At 38.9% G+C, this 12,115-nt stretch overlaps 1 pseudogene; it reads right to left on the reverse strand.

The window, feature by feature from the left end:
* Positions 1-9,272: 9,272 nt before the first annotated feature.
* Positions 9,273-10,384, reverse strand: LOC143439516 (pyruvate kinase PKM pseudogene; annotated as a pseudogene).
* Positions 10,385-12,115: the final 1,731 nt, after the last annotated feature.

Genomic DNA, 12,115 nt, shown 5'->3' on the forward strand with positions numbered 1-12,115 from the left:
CATCTAAGATATTGGGGGGCTGGAAATGGCAGTCTCTGCTATTGTCAGATGGCTGGAATAAGCTAGCTGATAGGATTAGGGCAGGTAGTTCTCTCAGCCATTGTGTTATCTGACTAGTTTTCAAAATCATAAAACAACCGCAGAGCAAAGGTGGGCAGGAGGAAAAAGAGAATTTGCTGGAGTGATTGATGGTGGCTTGGCAAAGCTAGCCATGAGGAAGAGGCAAGCATGTGGAGCGAGGACTGGTGGGAGTGCAATCTTGGAGCTGACCCAAGAGCATGGCCCTGGGCAAAAGAGTAAGTGTGTTTTTAAAATTAGACACAACAGAGGTCCTTGATCCACTTGGACTTGAGTTTTGTACATGGTGATACATACATTTTATTGTTCAACACGTAGACATCCAGTTAGACCAGTATCATTTTGTTGAAGATGCTTTCTTTCTTTTTTCCATTTTATAGCTTTTTTTTAAATCAAAAATCAAGGGTCCATAGGTGTGTGGTTTCATTTCTGGGTCTTCACTTTGATTCCTTTAGTCATGGAGTCTGTTTCTATGCTAATACATGGCATGATTCTTAGGGAACTAGAATTAATTTTGCTTTTCATTAAATGATACATGAACACCCATACAGCACAAAAGCACTTTTTAAATCACTGAATTACCAGGCAACCATTCTAGTCTCTTGAATGTTTTCTGAGGTTATAAACAATGAAATGTTCTTGAGATATAAAACAGCATCCTTAAGAAATTTATGGTTTTGATTTTTGATCATGTTGTTATAGACAAGAACAAAGTCCTAGTGAGAAAGTACCTCAACTACATTTTATACATACAGTAACAGTTTAAGTCTATGTATAAATTTAACAATAAAGTACTACTTATATATTGACTCTGTGATGTGAAAATTTGTTTCCAACAAATACATCTATCATTCTATTGTATCTCAGGAATGTGTTTTTCAAGATGTTTACATTGTTTCTTTTGTGTTTACAAAAAAGCTAAGAATGAAAATTTTGCCTCTGAAGAAATATCTCAAACAGAAATATTTCCTCTATTGCCCAACTCATTCTAAATTTGATCTAAAATGTTTGGTATCTGAAATCATTTTATATGATTTCACAAACAAGTTGTACCTTTATGAAACCATCTGGAACTTGATACCTCAGACCTCAGTGAAATGGTACTTCTCTAAAATGTGATTGTTGTCTTATATTTTCTTTGTTTAGAGTTTTAGGACTGATGAAAATCTTGAGACTTCTATGCCAAATTATAAAAATTCATTGAGACATCGACTATGTTTTACACGACTGCCTTAATGGACTAATTAAAACTTGTCCATTGTAAAACCAGCTGTAGTCTGCTAATATTTCATCCTTGTTTTCTTTATGATTTACATGATCAAAGACTCATTAACATTTACTTTCAGAAAGAAGATATTTGAATCATGGTAGAATCCTTGAAATACTTACCAGATGAGAAGGGCAGTACAAATAGTCATAGCTATGTGGTATTTATTTCAGACAAAATAAAAACTATATCAGATGTATGATACAATATATACTATTTGATATACATGTACACAGTAAATGTATTTACATAATCAGATTAATTTATACATTCATCTATTCACATACTTTATTATCATGCAGAAAAATTTATGATCTACCCTTCTTAAAAGACTTTGAATATATTATTAATTAATTAACATTTAATTCAGATATAAACTACTAATAAAAAGGCATTAAACCTTTTTGAATTGATAAATTGAAACAGAGAAATCAAGCTATTTAACAACAAACTGTATCATCAATTTTATGTAAGAAAACTTAAAATTATCAGACCAACCTGTGTTCATGATGTGAGACCCAGCGTAGCCTTTTTGTAACTTGGTGGGTGAGCATGGTGAAACAGACAGAAGAAACTATTCCAAGAAAGGAAACCAGGGACATGCTCCTGGAATTTAGGAAGAAAAATAGGAAAAAGTTAAGAAGAATGGACTAGGCAGAAAGACATTTCAGAGAACATAGAGAAACTATTGGCCATGTTAACCTCTGGTTCAGCAAAGTAGGTAAACCCTCCACACCATAAGCAGAGGGTAATCCACAGAGTCCAGCAAGCTCCAGCTCCAGAGCAAATCTGAAGCTCAGAAAAAAAAATCATGATTCTCACAACGTATAAATCCAGTACAGGCATTTGGTCACAAGTTGAGATTTTCCCCATGGTGAACTATTATTATAGAACTGCATTAGAGGCTATCCATCTCACAGAGCTTTTCGACCAGGTATTAGCTTGAGAGTGGGTCTATTGTTAGAGTTTTTACTTCTCTAAGAGTCAGAAAACATGTGCAACCACAAGTTAGGCTACACATAGACAGTCTTTACCCAAAGACACCCTGTCACAGACACTGGGTAGGAGAAAGTCAGGAGAGATACTCCATGAATCAAAATTTCCATAGATCTCAAGGTAAATGTTAAGTGTTCTGCTTCTAGGACCAGGATCATGGTCATTTGGGTGCAGTTTACTGACTACTCAAGCTTCCATAAAGTAATAATGTGTCTTCAAAACTCTATTCTCACTGAAAGGTCATCCAGACAAAAAAGAAGCATCAGCATTAACTTATACCATAGATCAAATGGAATTACACACACACACACATCATACTCCACCCAGTAGCTGATAAATACACATTCTTTTCATCTTTCATTATTGTATATTTTTTCTCAAATATATCATATTTCAAGGTCATAAACTAAATTTTCATGGGTACAAAATAAGAAAGGTTTAATTTTTTTCCTACCAGATCACAATAGGATGAAACCAGAAGTCAACTGCAAGAGTCATGAGAAATTTCAGCCAAACAAATGGGAATTAGATAATAAACTTTTGAAAAAAGAATGTTCTCAAACAACCTTATAAAGCCCACTACTAATTAGTCTTATTCCAAAAATTGAATAAACTTTGATGAAGGAAGCTTAAATAATATTCTGGCAAATCTAGTTCGCCAACATAATGTAAAGATAACAAGCCATAGTAAAAGTTGGTTTCATTGCAAAGATTGCTCAACATGCTCAATAAATGCAATATTTTTATACAAATAATTAAGGATAAAAGTCATGTGATGACCTAAATAAAACCAGGAAAGTATGGGTTAGAGTCACCAACACTTCATAATTAAATCCCTGTATAAAAAGCTGATACATCTCAGAATAGTAAAGGTAATATATGAGCAGTTCAGAAAAACTATCAAGCTGCATGGAAAAAGAAAAATCTCAAAGTATTTCCTCTAAAATGAGGAAAGCCCACAAAAGTGCTGATTTTCAACATTCAATTATAAAATGTCTAACATGGATGCTTGGAACCCAACTCAGGTCATTTGGAAACACAATATGCTTATCAGCAATGGGTCTTCTCTCTAACATCCCCAGGCCATACATTTTTGATGCTTTTAATCTAACATAGAATTGTCAAAAAGGTATCAGTACAAACCCTCAAAATATTAACATAGGAGCCATCAACCTAATTTGCATGGAAAGAACACCAATCTTAAATACGTAGACATGGAGATAAGAGAAATGACATTTGTGAGTCGGAAAGCTGCTGTAGAATGTGGCTTGGAGACTGTAGGAACAAAAATCTTCAAAAATTGTGATCAGTGGTTCATGTTGCAGCTGACATTAAGACATCAACTGATAAACAGATTACAGCCATGTAACAAAAGGATGGACTTGCTGGAAATTTCAAAAAGATTAGTGTCCTGGGAAGACCACTAAGAGTATCCTCCTGATCCAGCTCCCAGAATGACAGAGACGTGGAGAGACACACAGAAAGGAAGCAGAGGTATTTATTTTAAGAGGCTATTCTAAAGGTGATAAAGTGGATGTAATATTAAAGACTTCTAAAAAATTCTTTTTATTCATGTGTGTGTCTGATTTTGAATTTGTGCAAATGTGTGCAGTGCCCACAGAGCTTAGAAGGGAACATCACTCCTCTGGAAGTGGATTGAACATGTAGTTGTGAGCCTCCATGGTGTGTCTGGAGTTAAACTCAGGCCTTATAAAAGGGCAGTGCTTTCTCTTAACTACTAAGCAATTCCTCTGGCCCTTAAAAGATTTTTAAGCAAGAGAAAATAGATTAGACATTGGCAGTGGACAGAGGGTGAAAACAGAGTGGGAAGGGTTGTAGGATGGGAACATGAGTGATGAGGTGGAAGGAGGATGGAGGGAGAGAGTACTGGAGAGATAACTGGATTGAGAGGCATCTTTAGGATGAACTAGAAACCTAGAACAATGGAAACTCCCAGGAGGAATCTGTGGGTAACCCTAACTAATAATCCTAGCAATAAGGAATATAGAGCCTGAACTGGACATCTCCTGGAAACTGCAAGACTTAGAGGGATTGGCACACCAATCCAGCCACAGAATCTTAGACCCACAATTTGTCCTGTCTATAAGATGTACAGGGAAAAAAGATGGAGCACAATTTGAGGGAAAGGTTAACCAATGACTGGCCCAGCCTAAGATTCATGCCATGAGAGGAAGCTGACTACTGACACTTTTTCTGCTATACTTGCAGGCATGACCCTAACACAACTCTCATCAGAAGCTTTATTCAGCAACTGATCAAAACTGATACATAGACTCACAGCCAAATATTAAGTAGAGCTTGGGTAATCCTGTGGAATTGGTTGGGGAGGAAGGATAGAAGGAGCCAGAGAGATTAACGACACCACAAGAAATTATAAAGAATCAACTAACCCAGGCTCATAGTTGTTCATACTGACTAAACTGCCAACCAGAAAGCATGCATGGGAGAGAGCTAGGTTCTCTGCACATATATAACAGCTGTGCAGCTTAGTCTTCATGTGAGACTCCTAACAGTAGGAGCAGGGGCTGTCTTTCACTTGTTGACTGGCTTTGGATCCCTTTCTCCTTAACTGGCCTGGCTTGCCTAGCCTCAATAAATGAAGAAACACCTAGCACTATATGCCAAGTCTGATTGCTATCCATTGGAAACCTCCCCTTTTCTGAGGAGAAGGGGAAGAGGAAGGATGGGCCAGGAGTGAGGGATGGGTGGAGGAGAGGTGAAAGGGAGGGACTTGGAGCAGAAGAGGGATGGGAAACGGCAATCAACTTAATCAATTAAAAAATGAAAAAAAATTAAAAAGCCATCAACCGACATTATTATCTTTTAAAAATTTTTTAATCTTCGTCTTTTTGTGGCTTTTTGTGTTTATTTTATGGCTTCTGTTTTTGGTGGAATTTCTGAGTGTTTGAACAAGTATATCTCTGCATCTATATTTGTTTCTTGGTCTTTTCTGGGGCTTTCCCCCTCCTATTTGTGATGTCCAATTTCAATGCATTTGTTTTTGTTTTAATTTGTTTTATTTTTATCCCTTAGAATTCTGTTTATTTTCTAATTAGAGACAGAAAGGTGGTTGATCCAGATGGAAGGGGATGTGGGAAGAGACTAGGAGGAGAAGACAGAGGATAAACCATAATTAGGCTGTATTATATGGAAATACAAACCCTGTTTTCAATACCTTAAATATTCAAGAAAATTAATAGGGGAACCACAAGAAGTACTATATGAATTTTATGGATAGAACACATTGTTTTATCTGTGAAGATATCATTCTTGGGGGATTCTGAGGTGGGCTTTGTTGCAAATTCAAAGAATATGCCCAATATACAGTGGAGTCGAATGCTCAACCACATCTATAGGACATGTCTGTCACTCCCCTTTCCAAGGTTTAGGGACCATTGCATATTGTAAGAGAGGAGGACTAGAGGAAAACAGTGCAATCTGAAAAATAACAGGACCACTACATTCATGAAAGCACAGCAGCTATGATTGCCTGCAAAATACCCATACAAGACCAATTCAGTCAACAGTCTAGCATGGCAAGGGATGGGCTCACAAGTTCTCCCACTGCTACTGTTGCAGTTATTGACGTCTGAAGACTTATGGGGAGGGAGAATCAGTTTTCTTTAAGAGCATATAGTCCATGGTAGGTTGGCATTGCTCTGCTGGGTGGTTCCACACCCAAAAATATATTGGTAGAAGAAACTTGTCTAAGTGGGTTATTAAAACAAAAAAAAAAAGAAAGACAATATATCACATGATAGAGGATGGGTTGGTGAATCTCAGAAAAGTTATAGGAAGGGGTGTGGGCAGTATATGATTAAAATGCAATATATATATATATATATATATATATATATATATTCTCAAAGAATTAATAAAAGTAAAATTTCAAATTGAATAAAATAAAATTAAACTATATGAATGATGGATGATCAGAGAAATTCTATTTTAATTCTGGATTTCCATCTTCCAGGAGAGAAATCTACAGAAGGTAAAATAATTTTTGGCTGTAATATAAATCAGCAATATAATTGATGATTGATGAAAATAAATGGAAATTCAGAGGACAGAGTAGGCAATATTTATCAGCAAAACAAACTTTATGTGTCTCTTCCTCGTGTGAAGATAGCAGTTTTATCATAATTATAATTTGATAGTGCCTACTGGTTCAGTGTGATCCTATCATGGTAAAAACAAGGAAGAATCATTTTATTTCTCTCAAGGTTTCCCCTAGTTTTAAGAGTCAAAGGTGAATAGGGAATGCAAATAAAGTTCACTGACAAAATATTCTGACAGCATACACACATACTCTTGGTCACATTAATTGTTTTGTAATGAGTAAGTACAGGGATGCTAACTTGACACAGTACACAGAAAGAGTACCATCAAATGGAAGAAGCGTATCTTTTATGTATCGTCCACAACATGCATATTGGCATTTAAGAACAAAAGAGTCACTATTCTTATGACAACATCAAATAAAAGTAATTAACAATGTTTGAACTCTGAGTTGATTGTTTCTTTTGGCAAGAAAAAAATTATTGGGGTTGTCCAGGATTAATTCAGTTTCAGTCATCTGTAGAAGTATGTTCAGTTTACCTACTAGCACAGGCTTCTTTGTTTACAATCAAATGGTTAATTAAACTTTATGAAAATAAGTAAGCAAATCACTGATGTTTCCATGTTACTAAAGCAGGAGAAAAGAATCAGACATTGCTAATTATGGCAAATTTCCCAGAATATTAAGGTAAATTTACAAATGACTAAGTACATTGTGTTGACAAAGTTTCCCACTGTACATAGAAGATTAGCTTTTCAAACCCTCTGTCTAGATTTTAATGTGGAATAGTGCTGTTTTGAGACAGTGTCTTTAAATTCTGGTGATATAATATTGCCCTTAAATGAATTGAAGTTTTCTGAGTAATTTGACTGCATTGAGCCTCTGTGAGAATAAGAAATGAAGAAAGAGGAATAAGTCGAAGAGAGGAGAGTTCAAGGCAGTAGCCAACAATTTATCAAGGTATAGGTGAAGGTATCACACTTTGCAAACACATATTGTACACACACACACACACACACACACACACACACACACAGAGAGAGAGAGAGAGAGAGAGAGAGAGAGAGAGAGAGAGAGAGACCTATTAAATAACGAGTTGATGCACACAACCTCCCTCCCTTTTACTTCAAACTTCCTCCCACTAGAATAAATTATTTTTGACAGAAATTTTTATTCATGTCAATTAACCCTTTGCATATTCCCCAAGGAACCCACACTAAATCTAGAAAAAGAAAAGATAATTTTAATAGGAGCGCTTCAGTGTAGAGCATTGCATGCCTGTCAATGTTTTAGATGACTGCTCCATGAAGTTTTGAAGATTGTGTTTGTAGCAGAGCAAGCACTGACAAGAAGTCATAATAAGGCAAGTGTACTGTCAACGCTTGGGGAATCCTAAAAGAAATGAGTACTTTGTTTTGGACAAAATGAAGACAATGATTATTTTTTTCTATTTTACATCAGAAAGCTTTTAAAAATTAATTAATTGATTTTTAATTATTCACTTTCCATCCCTCTCTTTGCCCCCCCCCCCCCCCCAATCCTGGCATTTCAAGTCTCTGTCAGGCTAGGTGCATCCTCTCCCACTGTGGCTAGACAAGGCAGCCCAGCTAGAAGAACAAAAGGCAACAAATTTTTGGGATAACCTTATGCTCCATTTGTTCAAGACCCATATGATGACCAAACTTACATCTACTATGTATGTACGGTGAGGCCTAGATCCAGCCTGTGTACATTCTTTGGATAGTGGTCCAGTATCTGAGAACCCCAAGGGTTCTGATTAATTTTCTCTGTTAGTTTTCCTGTGGAATTCCTATCCCCTTGGGGGGCACAATCCTTCCTCCCATTTGTCCATAAGAGTCCCCAGACTCCAACCACTGTTTGGCTGTGGGTTCTGCATCTGTCTGATTCAGCTTCTGGGTGGAGTCTCTCAGAGGACAGCCATGCTAGACTCCTCTCTGCAAGCATAACAGAGTATCATTAACAGGATCAGGGATTAGTGCTTGCCCATGAATAAGTCTCAAGTTGGGCCGATTATTGGTTGCCATTTCCTCAGTCTCTGCTTCATCCATTGTCCCTACATTTCTTAGAGGCAGGATAAGTTTTGGGTATAAAATTTTGTGTTTTGGTTCATGTCCCTATCATTCCAATGGGGTTTTTGCCTGGATGCAGGAGGTAGTCTCTTCAGTCTCATATCGCCAATGCTGTAAGTCACAGCTAATGTCAACAGCACTAACTCTTGGTCAACTTCTTTCTTTCTTTTCTTTTTTTCTTTTTTCTTTTTTTTTTCCTTCGGCTGCTGTTTATTGGCATTCAGGTGGGCCTATAGCAACAGGCTTGGAGACTGCATAATACAAGGTGGAGAGAGTGGAATGTCTGCAGTGACAGCAGTGGAGTGCATGAGGAGGAGTGCGGAGGCCAAAGTTGTTGGGAAAGTCAGGGCCAGGGCCAAAAGTCATTTATACTGGTACCCTGGGCCCCATGCCATCAGCCCCTATTCTTGCCCTCTCCTGACACCAGCTAGAGCTGGGAATTCTCTTTCTACACCCTGGCTCAAGTAGGGCCGTGAAAAATAGCTGGGCTCTCTTGCATGTTTCAAAGGCATTAGTTTTTCCTGGTACTCCAGCCCACCAGCGCCACACTATGGTCCAGAGTGAGCACTACAAGCATTGTAGGCCTAATGTATAGGATAGGGGAGGGGAAGTGACAGGGGCTAGAAGAGGGGCTTCAGAGGGCCATCAAGGTACAGGCACTATATGCATGGTGTTAGTGAAGCCAGAGCCAGTGCGCCACCCAGTCAGTACAATGACCACATCTCCCTTCTTGAAGAAGCCTCGGGCCTTGTCAACATTCTCAGCCCAGACATTTAGTACGGCATCCTAACACAGACAGGAAAGATGCCACGGACTGCATGTCCACATCACCGCCTTCAGCACGGGTGGGGTGTTGCTTCTTGATCATGCTCTCCAGCATCTGTGTGTCAAAGATGACAGGCTTCCCAGCTTGGTTGCATTGCCCGATCATCGATCATCATGTTCTGAGCCAGGAAGACCTTCTCTGCAAGAATCTCAATTCCCACGTCACCACGAGCCACTATGATCCCATCGATGGCTTCCGAAATCTCGTCAAACCTGCGCACACCTTTATGGTTCTCAATTTTGCCGATGATCTTGATGTTCTTCCCCTTCTCTCCCAGGACCTTCCTAACTTCATGAACGTTGGCTGCCTTGCGGATGAAAGACGCAAACACCATGTCTACATCCTGTTCCACCCCAAACTTCAGGTCCTGGATGTCCTTTTCTGACAGGACGGGGAGGTCCACAGCAGCGCCAGGCAGGTTGACACCCTTCTCGCTGCCCTAGGAGCCACCATTCTCTACCTCTGTTACCAGGAAGTCAGCACCTTTCTCCTTCACCTGCAGTGAGATGAGACCATTGTCCACGTAGAACTTGCTGCCCACCTCCACCACCGTGCATATGTTCTTATATTCCAACCACAGGATGTTCTCATCACACTTCTCTTTGTAGGTGTTGTCCAGGGTGACCTTAAGAGTGTCTCACTTCTTCAGCTCCACCTCTGCAGTGCCGCTGCCCTTGATGAGTCCAGTCCGGATCTCAGGTCCCTTTGTGTCCAGAGCCACCACAACGGGATGGTAGAGAATGGGATCGGATGAAAAGCTTTGTGGCTGCACGCACATTCTTAATGGTCTCTGCATGGTACTCACGGGTTCCATCAGAGAAATTCAGCAGAGCCACATTCATTCCAGACTTAATCATCTCCTTCAGCATTTCCACAGATCGGGAAGCAGGGCCAATGGTACAAATGATGCCAGTGTTGTGGGCTATGATGGGCGCAGAGTGAATGTCCAGGTGGCACATGTGCTCCAGGAAGGTGTCAGGCCTGGCTGCATGGAACTGCTGGGTCTGAATGAAGGCAGTCCCTGGTTCACTGTGTGGCTTTGGCATGGTTCCTGAAGTCCTCGGGCGTACTTTGGATTCTGCTGTGGTGTCGGGTCAGGACGCATCACTGATGTCCTTGGTCAATTTTCTTATTCCAGGTCTCTGTATCATCTTGGAGATTCCCTCTACCTCCCCACCCCTGACAGTTGGAGAATTACATTCATTCTTATGGCTATCTGGCCATCCTTCCTATCCTTCCACACATAGGATTCTGAACCTCCCATTCCCCTCCCTATCTCCTCTCCCACTCAGATCCCTCCATCCATCTGCTTCTTATGACTATTTTATTCCCCCTTCGAAGGGAGATTCATACATCCTTGCTCGTGCCTTCCTTCTTACTTAGCTACTTTGAATCTGTGGAGTATAGCATGGGTATTATGTATTTTGTGGCTAATATCCACATGTAAGTGAGTGAATAACATGCATGTCCTTTTGGGACTGAATCACCTAACACAGGATGATATCCTCAAGATCTTATTCTTATCCATTTGTCTGCAATATTTTGTCAAAGGCTTTTTTCAGCATCTAATGAGATGATCATGTGATTTTTTTCTTTGAGTTTTTTTATATAGTGGATTATGTTGATGGAATTCTGTATATCAAACTATCCCTTCATCCATGAGATGAAGTCTACTTGACCATGGTGAATGGTGATTTTGATGTTCTTGGATTTGGTTTGTGAGAATTTAATTATTTGTTGGGTCTTTGTGTGGTTTAGGTATTAGCATAACTGTGGCTTCATAGAACAGAGTAGGTAGTATTCTTTCTGTTCCTATTTGGTGGAATAGTTTGAGAGTATTGGTATTAGGTCATCTTTGAAGGTCTGATAGAATTCTGCACTAAAACCATCTGGCCCTAAGCTTCCTTTTGGTCAGAAAACTTTTAATGACTGCTTCTATTTCCTTAGTGGTTACAGGACAGTTTAGATAGTTTATCTGATTCTTGTTTAAGTTTGGTATATGATATCTGTCTAGAAATCATCCATTTCATCTATATTTTCCAGCTTTGTTGAGTATAAGCTTTTGTAGTAGGATCTAATGATTTTTTTGAATTTCCTCAGTTTCTGTTGTTATTTCTCAGTTTTCATTTCTGAGTCTGTGAATTTAGATATTTTTTTTGTGCTCTTTATTTAGTTTGGCTAATAGTTTATCGTTTTGATTTTCTCAAAAAACAGCTCTTAGATTTTTTTTTTGATTATTTGTATTGTTCTCTTCATTTCTAATTGATTGATTTCAGCCCTGAGTTTGATTATTTCCTGCCATCTACTCCTCTGTGGTGTGTTTAATTCTTTTTCGTCTAGAGCTTTCAGATGTGCTGTTAAGTTGCTAGTATAGCATCTTTCCAGTTTCTTTTTGAAGGCACTTAGTGCTGTGAACTTTCCCCTTGCACTGCTCTCATTGCATCCCGTAAGTTTAGGTATGCTATGCTTTCATTTTCATTAAATTCTAGAAGGGCTCTAATGTCTTTCTTATTTCTTGCTAACCAAGTTATCATTGAGTAAAGAGTTGTTCAGTTACCATGAGTATGTGCACTTTCTGTTGTTTTTGTTGTTATTGAAGACCAGCCTTAGTTCATGGTGATCTGATAGAATGCATGGGGATATTTCAATCTTCTTGTATTTGTTGAGGATTGTTCTCTAGTGGTAAAGGTAAGCGTTCTCAGACAGCTGTGGCCAGTTTGTAAAAACACTAGTTCCTGATAGCACCATAAAGGTCAGTAGAGCTCCCCTCCCCAGTT

Source organism: Arvicanthis niloticus, chromosome 27 (assembly GCF_011762505.2).
Source record: "Arvicanthis niloticus isolate mArvNil1 chromosome 27, mArvNil1.pat.X, whole genome shotgun sequence".
NCBI classification, from domain to species: domain Eukaryota; kingdom Metazoa; phylum Chordata; class Mammalia; order Rodentia; family Muridae; genus Arvicanthis; species Arvicanthis niloticus.